General features: G+C 37.6%; 1 protein-coding gene across 3 annotated transcripts in view; it reads left to right on the top strand.

The window, feature by feature from the left end:
* BMPR1A (bone morphogenetic protein receptor type 1A) overlaps positions 1-14,679 on the top strand; it is an 82,114-nt gene that overhangs the window by 40,926 nt on the left and 26,509 nt on the right. The gene's annotated exons all lie outside the window — the stretch shown is intronic.

Raw genomic sequence — 14,679 nt, 5'->3', positions numbered from 1 at the left:
TCAAATATTTCAGGGATAAAAAGCATATGATAAGCAGCTACGATATCTTTCTTATAAATATTTCTGAACCTACTTTTTGTATGCTAGTGAGTCTTTAATACCATACTGGGAACGGCCATTTGATCTACTCTCTGTCCATGTTTCAGTTAAGAAAAAAACGGCATCAACTACAGAGACATCTGTTGTAGAAAGATACATTAGAAAAAAGTTACCATATCAGGCAAGTTTTATTTGGTACAATCTGTCTGGTCATGGTTATTACTAACGCTTTAATTGAAACAAGGGACTGAAAACATAAACTAAGTGACATGCCTGTTGGGCATCTTGTCTTCTGGCCCAGTGTTTGATTGGTACAAAATGCTCTTACCCTTTTTTATTATTATTGCTATTAGTAAAACGTTATGGGGAGTGGTTTTGTCATACCAAGTTCCACTGCCTCGAAATCTTACAGGCATTCCTGTGATTGATTATGAGTGATGGGTGTGTTGGTTCATAATTTGCTGCTTTTGTGGTGTCTGAGGCTATTTTTTTCCCTTTACGTAACTAAGAGGCTAAGTAGAATAATCCTGAAATGCCAGATTTCTGACATACTTCAGAATTGTTTTCTGCAACATTAGATCTGTTTAAAAAACAGGTCGTGAGCAGTGGCCCTCCTACGTCGAGCTTCTCGCTGTTGGAATTTGCTTAACTGAAGCTGAGGCAATACCCATATACAGCAGTTTTTAAGCTGCTAGTGCTGTTGGGCCTTCTCACTCTTTCCCATTTGCGTAGAAGTGGGGTCTCTGTAACAGGTGGGACAGCTTCAGAGACTACCCTAGCAGGCTTCAACAGTCATCATCTTGCTTGTTGTCAAAGGAAGTTCACATTTCAGATTTTACCTTGCTGATTTTGGCCGCTGTTACAAACAAATGTTGAACTCCTTATCAAGAAAACAGAAACTTTACTTAAGAGGACTGTCTCTTTCTCACTTCTGGAGATCAGCCAAGGAATCTTAATATGCATGTACATTTGACTGACAGAGAGAAGCATGTATTCTCTTTTAGAGGTCAAATTTTAGAGAAACATCTAAGGAAAGATCAGCATTGAATTCAGCTAACTCATATTTTATCTTTAGCGGACTTACTGCTCAAAACCAGCAACTTTCTGCATACCATAAGCAAATTCACAAAGCTATAAAGTTGGAACTCGTGTTGACAAGTGCAAAATTTGTACTCAATCTACAGCACTTCAGGTGAGGAAGATTGTAGTCTTGTCTACATGCTTAATGCAGGTCTGATGGATGTTAGCTTCTTTCACCTTCCTATTTTACTTGGGTTGTTTTATGCCTGACAAGACAAGAAGACAGGCAAGTACTATTTCTTCTTATTCAATCACATACTCCTATAAAGATGCTGGATGATTCAAAGGCCAATTGTACTATGCATCTTGCAAACAGAAACAGCTAGCACAGATCTAACATGCTTGTGTACTGCTCAAAAGTAAAGGACTTGGAGTCAAGTGCTGACAGTTACGGACTTTGCACTCTCACAAAACCAAGAACTAATTTCCTCCCTTTTTCTCCCAGAGGAGGGGAGCAGATCATTTCTCTTCCAATGAGATGGATAGTTGAGCAATAAATAACAGGTCCCAAATTGTTTATCAAGAGAGGATTCTGCAGGTGAGGCACTGTTTTGAAAGATCACTCTTTCGTCTGCCAGAAAGAACAATGTCTATTCTTAGGCTTGTAATGACAAGTAAATTTCAGAATTGGGATTAAGTGTTTGGGAACATGTGCATACTAATAGAAGACTGTGTACTTTAAGAGTTATTTGTACAAGTAAATAGCTTCATTAACCTAGATGGTTTGCCTGGACACTAGAACCACATCAGCCATTTAGAAGAGCAATCGATGTGCTAAAGGGAAAGGATAAACTGTGTTGGTGTAGATTTTGGGATTTTGTAGGATTAAGGAATGGTAGAGTGTAGAGAATGGGTCTTTAAAAAACAGTTTTTTTATCACTCTGTCCTCTGTTCTCAGTGATCCCACTCCCAAAGCATTTGCAGCTGGTGCAGTATTTAGAGTAGTGCTGTAAACTTGATTAATGAAAAATCTCACTCCTTTCATGTCAGAGATTTGAAAGAAGGGAAATGCTTGGAGATGCCGTGTATAGGTGAGCTTTCTGAATAAAGAGTACCAGTACATGCTAATTAGTATGTCTTTAAGATACCATCTGTATTTCCCTCTTAAGTGTCTTTCAGATGCTATCCTGAATTGAAATGAACTGAAAAATGGGTGGATGCCTTTCTGTTACATGTGGGGAGAGAGAGAAGGGGTTTTTTTGCTAATACTTATTATTTTGCTGATAGGCTGGGCAAAAGCTTTCCAGGGTCAAATGGCACAGCATAAGCATATGCAGTTGGGTGAAAACTGGATGCAGTGTTGTTTTAAGGGAAAACCGAAACAATCTCAACACTACCACCACATACTCCAAACCATCTTCATAGTTACCTTTTTTCCCTTCTCCACTGTCTTTTTAATAGTAATAGTATTAGTAGCAGTTGAGGGAGGTAAGTGGTTTTCTGCTTTCCCTGTATGGAAGTAGCTGATGTGGCAAAATATAAAATGGCAACGCCACAAAATTTCCCTATCTTGACACAGCTTGTCCTGCTTTTACTGAGGATTATGTGCTTGTAAGTCAACAAGCACACAAATGCAAAAAGGGAGCTTATCAGAACCAAACAAGAACAAGTCCTTTTGTTAATAATTTCTGTTCCTATGTATGTTCTACTTCCTGTTTTCATACCTTTATATAATATATATATACCTTTTATAATATATATATATATTGAATTTCAATAGCAAGGTGACAAAGAAGGAAGGTTACCAAATCCAAAAGAGGGGAAAAACTATAAATAACCAGATGTGGACAGAGTGCATCGTTCCAGGTGTTGATCAGACATTTTATGTACTTCCTGAGAGAGATCGGTGGTATCATATTTCAGAGCCTGACTTGCTTTCAGGTGTATTTTTTGAGCCTACTTATGACTTGACACCCACAAAACCCTGTGAAAGTGAGTGCTTTAGTTTTAAATGTTTGTTTTATGAAAAAGGTGCATTATTTTGTATCTAAAACTGCTGGCTGGTAATTTATGTGTTAGTTCCTAGTTGGTGTACAGGGAGAAATTGTGATTAAATCTTTCTGGTTATGTCTTCCATGTTACAGTTAAGAGTATTGTACATCTCTCTGACAGTTCTCAAGATGGTTTACTTTAATCTTTAATACAGAGTCTTTCCGTAATATGGGTCTTCATTGTACTTTTGCTATTTTTAGTCTATTTTTTTGAGACAGCGTAAACTTTTTTTGCAACTGTGTGTTTATACAAGTCTTTAGCATTTCTAGTATGATGTAACTGGAGAAATACAGCTTAATATGTTACGCCTAATCAGTAGGTCTGTGTATGCTTAATTACCTTCTGCAACTGGTCTTGTGTATCATGTTGTTTCTTCATTTAATATAAAGATTTTGGTTGTATGATTACTTTGGGTTTTTGCAGTATTGAAAACTGGGCTTTGGATGACTTCCTCCCTCACCCTCCATTAAAATATGAAATACTCCCTTAGTTTGACTTGCCTGCAGCAAGGCATCAACTAGGAGGAGATTAAAGACCTCTAATGTACAACTGCTGAACCAGTAATTTTAGTTCACAGTTTAAGAATAACTTCCTACTTTTCAGCTTCTAATGTCTATAGAGTTGTTGTCTTTCTGTTTCCTCCCAAACTGGTGGTAGTAGAACCATAATTTCTCATGTGATGGAGCTTGTACGTTCAGTAGCCAGGAACACATGCCAAGTGCTTCAGATTGAAATCTGCCAGTGACAACATGGTATTTTTTTCAATAGTTTTCTTACTAACCATCAAGACTGTGTAAGAACCCCTCCATTCAGCTAGGAAGCAATTATTCTGTAAGGTTGGGTTAGCTGCCACTGAATTTCCTTGGTGGCAAACTATTTGCTCAGAGTTAATTCCATAACAAACAGGCTGAGCCACTTCAGGCTCAAACCACAAGTGGGGAATGCAGGTCAGTGTGCTCAAAGCATTTTCCAGGAGTGGAGTAACCAGAAGTCCATGTTGTCTTTTGAATCAGTTGATCAAAACAGGAAGTGCCAGTGATTCCACTCCAGAGCTGCTCTGTTCTGTAGCGCGCTGTCACACGTTTTGCTGGTCCTTTGACCAGTATCCTCCTAACTGTGCTTTACTTACTTCCTTTTGGCCCGGCTTATCCCAGGTTATTCTTGTAGGGTGACCATGACAGCATAAAACAAGAGCCTTCCCTGTGCTAGGCCAGGACTCGTCAGATTCAGGCAGGTTGAGTTAAGCTGTCCAAGAATCCCTTCGTTTTACAGTTTTTCTGTTGGCTCTGGCTCAGAAGCTCGTGTTGAAAGTGTAGTGGGTGAGAGATCTCAAAGAAATCCAGATAAGTGGTTATGTAGTAAGAGGAGGCTGAATTTTGTGTTTTCCCACCCTCAGATATGTAGATTTTTATGGGGTAGGATGGAGAACTAATTCAAGAACTTAGCCAAAAAAAGTATACAGTGAATGCATTCACAGGACAGTATGAAGATGTTTGTATTGATAGGAATGTATTTTACAATGAGATTATTGTGACATGGATATGTAATTAGAAACATACCAGATTTTCTTCTTTGCTTATTTGTTGACTTAATGTTTAGATTAAGAATGGTAAAATGTGGTTATCTACTGAATATTAATACAGGGGTTGTTTTTGTTTTCAAGTATTGCTTTTCTTTTGTTGGTTGATGGGTTTGGGGTTGGTTTTTTTTCCTTCCTTGAGGCAGAACCAAGCAGATAAATGTTGCTTTCTGCTGGTACCATTTTGAAGCAGTCTTAAGAAGTCAATTATGGACTAGGTTCCTCTGAGCTAGGTTTAAATGTCAAGAACATCCTTCTTCAGAGGTTTCAAGGTTATGATAGGGTGAAATGTTTCTGAAGTATTACAGCTGATATGGAATTGCATGGAAATAAGTCTAGGGGTCCAGTTAAAATGTATTTCAAAAAACTAAAGAGCTGCTTGTTAAGCTACTAAAATCTAAGATTGATTTAGATAAGGATCCTTGTTTAACATCCTTAATGTTCGTAAAAGTGTGATAGAAACTTGCTAGTTTTCTTATTTCTAATCCTGATACTACATACCCTTTAAAAACCCTAAATGTACACCTGTAACCTACTCACTTTTTTTCCTCCAGTAAATTTGCTGTTTGGCGGTATTTCCAATCTTTGAATTAATAAGACTTTTTTTAAATAGGGTACGTGGAGGGGATGAGGGGATGGTGTGTCTTTATCAGCCTTACAAAATTAGCATCAACAGTTCTGTTGCTCTTACTGTCTCCATGCCATCAGTAGATGGTACCTTTCCCCCTGCTCTGCCTGTTACTCAGCCAGAGCCTGAGCAGGAGCTAAATCCTTATGTGGACATACAGTCTCATGATAAAAAAGAATATTGTCACTATTCCTGTGACTGGGAAGAAAAATTTAAAAAGCTGAAAAGATCTTTTGGAAATCTTGAGCTAGTGAGAGTGGATACTCCTGCTGTGGTTACGTTTAATAAAAATTCAAAATACAGTATGACATGTGTTGCATACTTGAAAGCAAGTAAGTTTCATAATTACTTGGTCTTGTAAATGTTACTTTTAAACATGCGAGAATTTTACAGTTGGTACATTGATAAACTGAAATTAATTCCTTGGAAAATGGAATTGTTTGTCTCAGTGACCATTCTCTGCTCCCCAGAAAAAGCTAATTAGTTATGTAACTCATGTTGTAACTGAAGGAAGACAAAAAAAAAATTACAGCTGAAAGTATTTTTTTTAAAAAAATACTCATGCATACTTAGGCAGAAGTGTTTAAACAGGAGTTTAAGGTGCTGTTACTACAAGGGGAGCAGTTAAAACTGAGCATGTAATAATGCATTTATAGTTTTGTGATCTGGGAGGAGTTTATTCTTTACAGTCTGCTGTAATACTTTTCTATGCCAAAATACCAAGAATATCAAAACTGTGCTTCAGATAGAGCAGATAGACAGAAATGGCTTACTGTGTGTCTTTCACTGTCCTGGGGGATATGAGTAGCAAAATGCTTCTAAGGATTATGAAAGAAATTTTAGCTTTTTCTTGTAAAACTGGAATTTGGATAAAGCATGTTCACGTACCTTGTGACAGCCAGTTGATAGCTTATAAAGCAAGTTTTTCAAAGCATTAGCAGTACTAATGTATCAGTTTCCAGATCTATGAGGGCTTTTTTAACATAGGGCAGAGCTACACGGTGATAATTGATTATTGCAAACTATTGTAGAGACCAACACTTTAAATGGATTTAAAGAGGGTAGAAGAGTACGTTCATGGTGAGTAGATGCCTCTTCAGAGTTATGAATAAATTTTGCAGCAGAGGAAATAAATGTAGTGGGATATCCAGAGAAAGAGCATCCTAATCATTCTCTGAGTTTTGTACTCTTGCCCTCAACATTTCTTCCTGACTCTTTAAGGTCAAGGCATAGGAACGATGGACCAATCTACCTCTGCAGTAGAGCTGTATTTATACCGCAGTATTTAATCTGCTGCTTTTGTTTCAGTACAGTTCTTAACTCAAATATGTGTAAAATCTCAAAGTAAAAAGGGGAATGGAAAAAATACCCAGGAAGTGATAAGAGGATTGGTCATTACAAGATACTGTACAGTGATTGATAGAGAAGGTTCAATAATGATGACTTTTTTTTGTCCCCTTTCCTTCTGCCAAAAGTAATTCTTTATTATCTTCAACTCACAACAATTTCTTCCCATAGTGGAATCTGGTTTTCCTGTAACCCTCAATTTTTCCTTTACAGATTTATTTTGAATCAGCCTTCATTCTTTCCTATTGGAGGTGATTAGTGTAAGCTAAAGAATCGTGAATGAAAGGTTTTGATAGTGGAGTTGTGGAAGGAATAAATGACTTTAAAATGCAGTCACAGCCTTGACAGAAGTAACATAAGGAAAGGCAGGATGAGATGTTTATAAGAATGACATCTTGAATGATTGGGTAATAACTGAATTGCCAAAGTTAATCAAGAGGTGACTTAGGAGGCAGATGGATTCACTTTTAAGATTTTTAGCTCAAGGAACTGTTGAGACATCAGAGGAGATACTTTCAATTTCAAGTTTAAGGACGGTGGGGCAATGGGGGAAATTTTTGCAATAAAAAATAGTGTCCAAATAATTCCTATAGTACTGAGTATAGGTAGTTTGTCATACAAGGGTCAAAGAGGAAAAGTAGGAAAGCAAATGAAATTGATAGAAGGAATATATAGTATAATAACTGTACCTTCTTAGTTTCCTTAGGTCTTAGTCTAGTTGCTTTCTTACAATATGAAGAGAAAAGCAAAGATTTGAATGAAAAAAAAATTTAAGGGTTTTATTAGCTGAATGTAATCTAAACCCGAAACAAACAAAACCAAACTGCTACCTTACATCTTGATGTTTTGATCTTTTTTGCTCTGCTGCACAGAGGTTGTTGAAAACCTTTTCTTTCTTGGTGTATTTAAAGTGACCTTTTTCCACTAAGAAAATAAGTGGTGTAATTACTTGTTAGTTAATGGGAGATATACTACTAATAAAACTATTGAACTGTAAATATTTCAATCTCATTGAACTTTATCTAGTCATGCGTTTTGTGTATATGTTTCATTTTGCGTGAAAAAAAAGTAACAGTATTGCTTTAGCACTTCTGTGCAGGGAAATAGGAGAGTATAACTGTTGAAGTGTAAACATTACCTTTGAACTCTGCCTTTGTCTACTTATTGAAAGATTACTGTGTTTGGGTTTAGAAATGTCTTTGAAGCTATATGGATGAAAGTACATTGTTTAAACAAAAGTAGTTGTAGTTTGTGTGCATGTGTATGCCATGTTGTTTCTGTAGTTATTTAACCATGCGGATCTGCAGTGCACTTAGAGTTTAATTTCAGTTTGTATTAAAATATATTTTCATCTCAGCAAAACTTGCAGAATACTAACAGAGTAAGGTAGGCTTAGACACATTACATATAGACACTTGGAAATTTTTCCTGGTGCAATAATACTTTCTTACATACACAATTGAAAATTAAGTGTTGCAGATGAAAGTAGAAGCTCAATGCAGTGTAGAATTTATTTTAGATTATTAGTACTGTGGAAGCACATTCTTAGTATAGCTAATTTAATGTCTCCACTGTTTGTGAAGTAACTGTGTGTGAGCAAGTCATGCTTTAAACATAAGTGTTTATCACTCTATGATACTAAGAATAACAGAATACTTTGCAGGTTCTGCATAAGGTAGTGTGTAATTACAAGATATTTGCTCTCTCCATGGATTCAGGGTTTTATTCCCCCTAACCCCCTTCTTTTCTTCTTGGGCCTGTTGAAGCTTTCTTAACCTACTTGTATGTATCGGGGTCCTCCTTGGAAGCTCTGGGAGTTACTAGTGAGACAGCTTGTGAGGTTAGTAACCCCAGCTGTCCACCTTGCTCTTTTGTTGGAGGTCAGCGCCTCTGTGGCAGTATCAAGCAAGTGGCAGCTCATCAGCCACAGCTGTTCAGAGCCTGGCATATTAATTTAAACTGCCATTGATTCTGGTTTAGGCCATGCTAGACTTGCCACCGACAATACTTGCTCGTTTCTCCTACTCTTTCTGTGGAGGTGCTACCCTCCTCATGTTTTGTGTCTGGAGCTTGTAATAACCCCAAATGTGAGTTTCTAGGGTGAGTGTTGAGACTCACAGATGACAGAAGAGCTGTTAGCTGACTATTCATATAATTCAAGAGTTCTAAAGAGGGTGAAAGGGCACATTTCAGCAATTTAAAGTTAGAAGGGCAATATAGCTAACGTGAAGAATAAACTTAACAGTTAAATGTAATTTGCAAAGTGCATATCTAAAATTTTGTTTCCGAACACTTTAAAGAATAATTCCCTACCTGCCACATGTGTGTTTTAGAAGAGTATAAAGGAGCAGCATCTCTACTACTTCGTTTACTTGCCCTATCCAGCTATTAAAAGGCTGCTTTGGAAGAGCAATGGAGACTGCTCCTTTGAGAATATCTGTGTGTTATTTACAGTGATTTGTGAGAACAGCTAGGGAGTTTCTCCTATGGGCATGGTAAACAGGTGAAGAAAATGAGGATTAAGACTTACCTTGCCAAGCAGCATTTTGTATTACCAAATTGTGATGATGTTGAACTTCTTGCCAGTCTTGTCTCTGCTGTTTGTATGTATTGAGCAAATACTGTTAAAGAAAGATTTTCTCTTGCCCATTGCAATGAGGAGTGCTGAATTTGATGATTTACAAATTCTGTGGCTTGCTTATGAAGTCACATTTACAAGTGTGTTTTTTATCTTTTTCACAAAATAATGTATCGGTTAATTACGGCAGCAGTTTATCTTATGGGTACCAGAACAAAAACCTACATCCACGTTGACAGTTTTAAGCATTTTGAGGGCAAGCAGTTTCCTCCTTGTGAAATGTTTTATCTGTTGGCCTTTCCTAATACTGGATCACAGGTCACTTACTTTACAAAGGGGCACCATAGTGTCTTGGTCAGATACCAGAGGGAAAGGATTTGCATTTGTCTCAGTAGGCAGCAGCGATTCTTGTGTTTAAGGCATGGCTGGTAGCAGTCTGGAGGGGGTTGGTTTGTGTTTTCGGCTGAGGGCCGTGTTGATAAGTAATGCTTTCTGTCCACAATAACTTGAAACTCCGTGTTCCAGGAGTAAATAAAAAAGAATGGAGGGAGTTTAAGGTCTCCCTTCTGTTACTTTTTCCTAGAATGTTCTTACTCTCAGCTCTGTTTGGAAAGCGTATCCTTTAATAACGAAAATTATACCCACAACGTGAGCGTGAGGAGTCAGGGCTCTGTGAATAGCATTATCAAGTTGACTCTTTTGACCTTGGTAATTACTAATCTGTGCAATCGGGTATTTCTGAGCCTTGTCAGCCTTGCTTGTTAAAAATGTTATTTATTTGATTGGGTTTTACAAGCCTTGAGTAGGAAAAGAGGATTTAAAGAGAAAATCTGAAAAAAAAGAAACCCAACCCCATGTTTATTCTTAAGGGGTAGAGGTCTTCTAGAGGGGAGCTGGCTTGCAGAGGGGGAAGACAGTATTCTTATGCTAATCCACGCTCTGGATAAGGAGCAAAGCAGCCGTGCAAACAATGGAAGTGGAGCCAGAAAGTCTGCTCTGCAGTCTAGCACGCCTTGAAAAGCATGTCAGGCAGGGCGCCTAGGGCTGCTCCGGGGAGGGGCCCGAGCAGAGGGGAGAGCTCCACTCCAACTTACTTTATGGAGCTGGCAGCTAGCCATAAGACTTGGAAAAATCTTACTACCTAGAAAACAAGAATCAAGGGTGGAAGTGAGGGGAAGAGATGTAGCTGCAGTCTATTTTTCACGTTAAAAAACCCAAGCCTCCAAAACCCTGCTGAATTGTCTCATTGCTGCTCTTCTCTTCTTTGTACCAAAATCGAAATTTCAAGCGACGTGTTTCTGAAATAGTTACCATTTTTTCGAAACGGTGGTCTGCGTGAGATGCAGATTTTAGCAACGTGCCCCTCCTCACAAATTAGCTTACACTACCCCCATGTGGGCAAAACGTTCAGATCGGAAAGCGTGTTGGAAGCTGGAGCTGCAGGCTGACCTAAGGATGGCGTTGGGGGGCTTCTGGTTTGCTGCTCCTTGCTCCTTCTCTTGTAGGAGAAACCGATGTCAGCGACTTCGGGGGGGAAAGCATGGGTTTGTAGAGCATGTTTTGTTATTGATTAAATTCAGTAACAAAAAAAAGGCAGGCTGTTTTGCTTAGGCACCATGAAATGAAATGAAAAATACGCTCTTTAACCACTGAACAAACCCCCAGTTTCTGGGGAACTCCTAATGAGTCCCAGAATTTGCACAATCACCTTTGCTTTGGAGACAAAAAGTAGTTGTGAATTTGTTTTTCTAGATTGGACAAAGTTTATAGGTGTAACAGAAACAAGCTAAGACCGTGGGATCTAAGTATAATAAAAGTTTACCCTGTCAGTTTTTTGGTCTGGGGATTTTTTTGACATAGATTAATGAACAATTGTCCTTAAATTAGGGAAAAAGTACTGTAAGGTTGTGAAAACACTCATTAGTCTTCTTTAGAGTGCTGAAAGGGATGCTGCACTTGAGAAACCCTTCCTGTGAAAGCATTTGTGCTTTTAAAGGCACTGGCCCTGATTTTAGGGTCCATTGTTCACTTTTTATAAAGTGAACAAATATATATTCAGGATTGAGGCACAGCTTTTTCCCTTCCTTAGCCTAGTTAATTGTTTGTATAAAATAAGCGCAATTCAGAACCAAAATATGTGATAGGCCTTGTAGTGGTATAGTATGACAATATTTTCAATAGTGACACGTGAAATTTGTAACAATTTTAATTACTTTTCTCTTGTTGCTTTTGTTTAGTGAACAAAAGGCATTTTTTAAGTAATTTTTTTTTTCCAAACAAAATTTAAAAGGCTTCAGTTACATTCCCAGTTTGGATTTCTTAGATTTAGAGATGGAATGTATTACATGTGGAGACTTTTCTCCCTGTTGACATTGATTGGTATGACAGTAAGGCACTAACAAAAATGATAAATAGATAATAAAAATATTTAAGAGTGATAGCTTCTGGGTACAATAGCAGCAGTTGATGTCATTTACGGTAGAAGCAGCATGGGTGTCTGCCAATTGTCTTAAGGGCAGAAGCTCTCAACTAGCTAATCGCCAAAGTCATGGAGTTGAAAGAGGGGAAATGGGTCAAGATGAATAAAATTGTGTAGTGAAATCCTATTTAAATATGCTCAAATAAGAGAATGTGTCATGTTTGTAACACACTAGGATATGTCTGAATACCTGATGGTACTGGGAAAACAATGTTGCTGAATTTCATTACTGTTAATTTAATGGCACAAACTTTGTAGCAGTTAGTTAATTGGAATTCCAGAGTAACAGTAAGATGGGCATGCAGGAGTCCAATGAGTGGCGTCCCCAATTACCTAATTGTGCTGGGCATGGTAAAAAGCAGCTAGGCTTTAATTTCTTCATGGTTAACAAGTTTGTTTATGAAACAGACAGATATGTCATAATTTAGTAGTTTGGCTTCTGAGTTCTGCCCTAATGTACACACATCTGATATTTGCAAGCAGTGTGAAATTTTCCTTTCATAAGATTTCTGTTAAGAGTATCCGAGGTGGATTTTGGTGAACTTTCCAGCTGCTCAAAAAAAAAAAAGTCCTTTTCTAAGACCTTGAACTCTTGCTGCAGAAAGCAGTTGTTAGTGGCTTACATTTTCTGAATGAACAAACCCACCATTGCAGTCCATGCATGTTAGACATGTGTCATAAATATCCCACAAATAAAACTCAGATACATTTATGGGGTTTTTTGACAAGTGTGTAATATACACATACAAGTGTGCTACATTTAACATTTCAGATTTTGTAGTGGTTTCTAGAGGGAGCAAGAACATTGAAGTAATTTACACAGTCTTCTGCTTTATAAATGTATGCAGTCACCGATATTTTTAAATAATTCTAATTCAGTCCCTGATTTAGTGGAATTATTTTTGTGAGTTTACACAGATTAGTGCCTAAACAAATAGGGCCTTATTGGAAGTAGGTTTTGTTGATGACCATGCAGCCATGGCAGTCTTCTCCAGCAACTGTATGATTTCTTCATAGATTTTTGTAGTGGATTTACCTGTGTTTTTAATTTAATATATCTGACAGTACTTATGCATAGCTAGTTCGGCTGTTTCAGTAGGCATGCCTTGCAATAAAATAGTAGAAACAAGTTTTAAAAGTACACTTGTACAAGTATTTGGCAGAATTACACAGTACAGAATCTGAAACCCGTTGCAACTTCCTTCTTGTTATGGCATTGGTTAAATTAGCTTATTCAAAGTCAAATACTCAGAAGTTAATTGTAACTCTTTTTGTATTGTGAATAACGAAATTGACTTGTAAGGGCTCCTGGATCACAGTCTCCTCCTGTCGTGTCACCTGCAGCTACATGAGATGGTGGCCTTTGTAAACTAAAGGCTAATTAAGTTTTTGGACACTATTTAGTTTGCAAAACTGCCTTAGAACCTTCTAACCAGTGGTTAGGAATTGTCTTCTAATTTCTGATCTAAATAAATTTTAATGGCTAATCCATATGTAGTTGTTGTTGAACCAGGAATTTTCTTCAGGTTGAATAGCTGTCTTTTTTTCCTAGTGTTTATTCCTGTGTTACACTTTCAAAGAGAAATCATTTTGCTGCCAACTTTCACCCTATTAATATTTTATTTATTTTTGTCTCCATTCATAGGGCTTTCCGGTTCTCCAGATAATATTATCAATCCTAGGCATATGTTGGATTTATCTATCATACTGTCTCTGTGCTGTCTGTGTTTTACCGTTTCTCCTGGGAAGGTTCCCTAGGAAATCCTAGAGTTGTGTTTGTCTGTTTGTCCCAGCAACATCACATGGATGTGTCTGATGTTCTGTAATTGTTAAGTCTACTTGACTCCTTGGACATAGCATCTCTTATGCATGAATGCCTAGTCTATGTGAAGCAGAAATTCTTCAGGGTTACCAATATGCATAACTTTCCCAATTTCATGCCCTTGTATTTCATTCTGTTTCTGTAACTTCGGTTCTTCATGTGATCCAAATATTCCTGCATAAAACCAACACTCAGCTGAATTGACAATTCATGTATGTCAGCTAGGTCTATCAAAGTTTTACTTTCTGTGTTTAGCTCATTAATGAAAAGGGTAAGTATTCTTGAATCGGGCTGATTCAGGAATCAAGGTCCTTGAACATCATTTGAACTACACTGGTAATCTCTGTTCTTGAAATTACTTGTCATCTGCCCTGTAGTGAATTCTTTACTGTTCTTGCAATCCCTCTTTTCTTCATCCAAATTAATAGTTTTCTTTGTGGTAGCATATCAGGCTTTTTAAAGTTTTAATACAAAAGTTGTTGCTGCATACTGGCTTTGACTGACAGTCCGGGTTATTTCTGGCATTCTCTTCCACCTCAAAGTTCTGTTCAAAACTGTACATGTCATTGAAGTAATACCCTTATGGTTACCTAAGTTGCTTCTTATCCCCGTTACACATAGGAGACTCAATGTTTTTCAGTTTTGCTTTGGCAAATATATTTAGTTGGTATTGTATGTACTGCTGCAGATGTTTTGAAATGTCTGTTGACATGGATTTAATGTTCTAATTCTTGTGAAGTCTGAGACTGACATTTCTTTTTTCATATGTTCCCCTTTTACAATACTGTCTTTGTTCTTATGTTCAGCACTATCATTCTTTATTGAAATTTGGGACAGTGCAGCTCATTTCGTTTGGGGATCATGCTGTTAAAAATATTACAGAGCCACATCTAAAGAACAGTTACCACTGAACTGGTTTTAGAATCGTTTTGGACCATATGACAAATCTTGCACACTTCAGCTTCGTATGTTTGGAGTCGTATGGAGTGGAGGGCTAGACTGCCATGATAGTGCTGTGAATTCACAGATGAGTTCCAGTTCAGACACCATCCCACCCCACCCCCCAGTTTTAATAACAAAAGCATTTTCTTCAATAAACTAATTTTAGGAAGGATAATAAATTATACTGTAGACT

This window comes from Falco punctatus, assembly GCF_963210335.1.
Source record: "Falco punctatus genome assembly, chromosome: 9".
Lineage (NCBI taxonomy): Eukaryota > Metazoa > Chordata > Aves > Falconiformes > Falconidae > Falco > Falco punctatus.
This window is presented reverse-complemented; position numbering and strand designations above follow the sequence as displayed.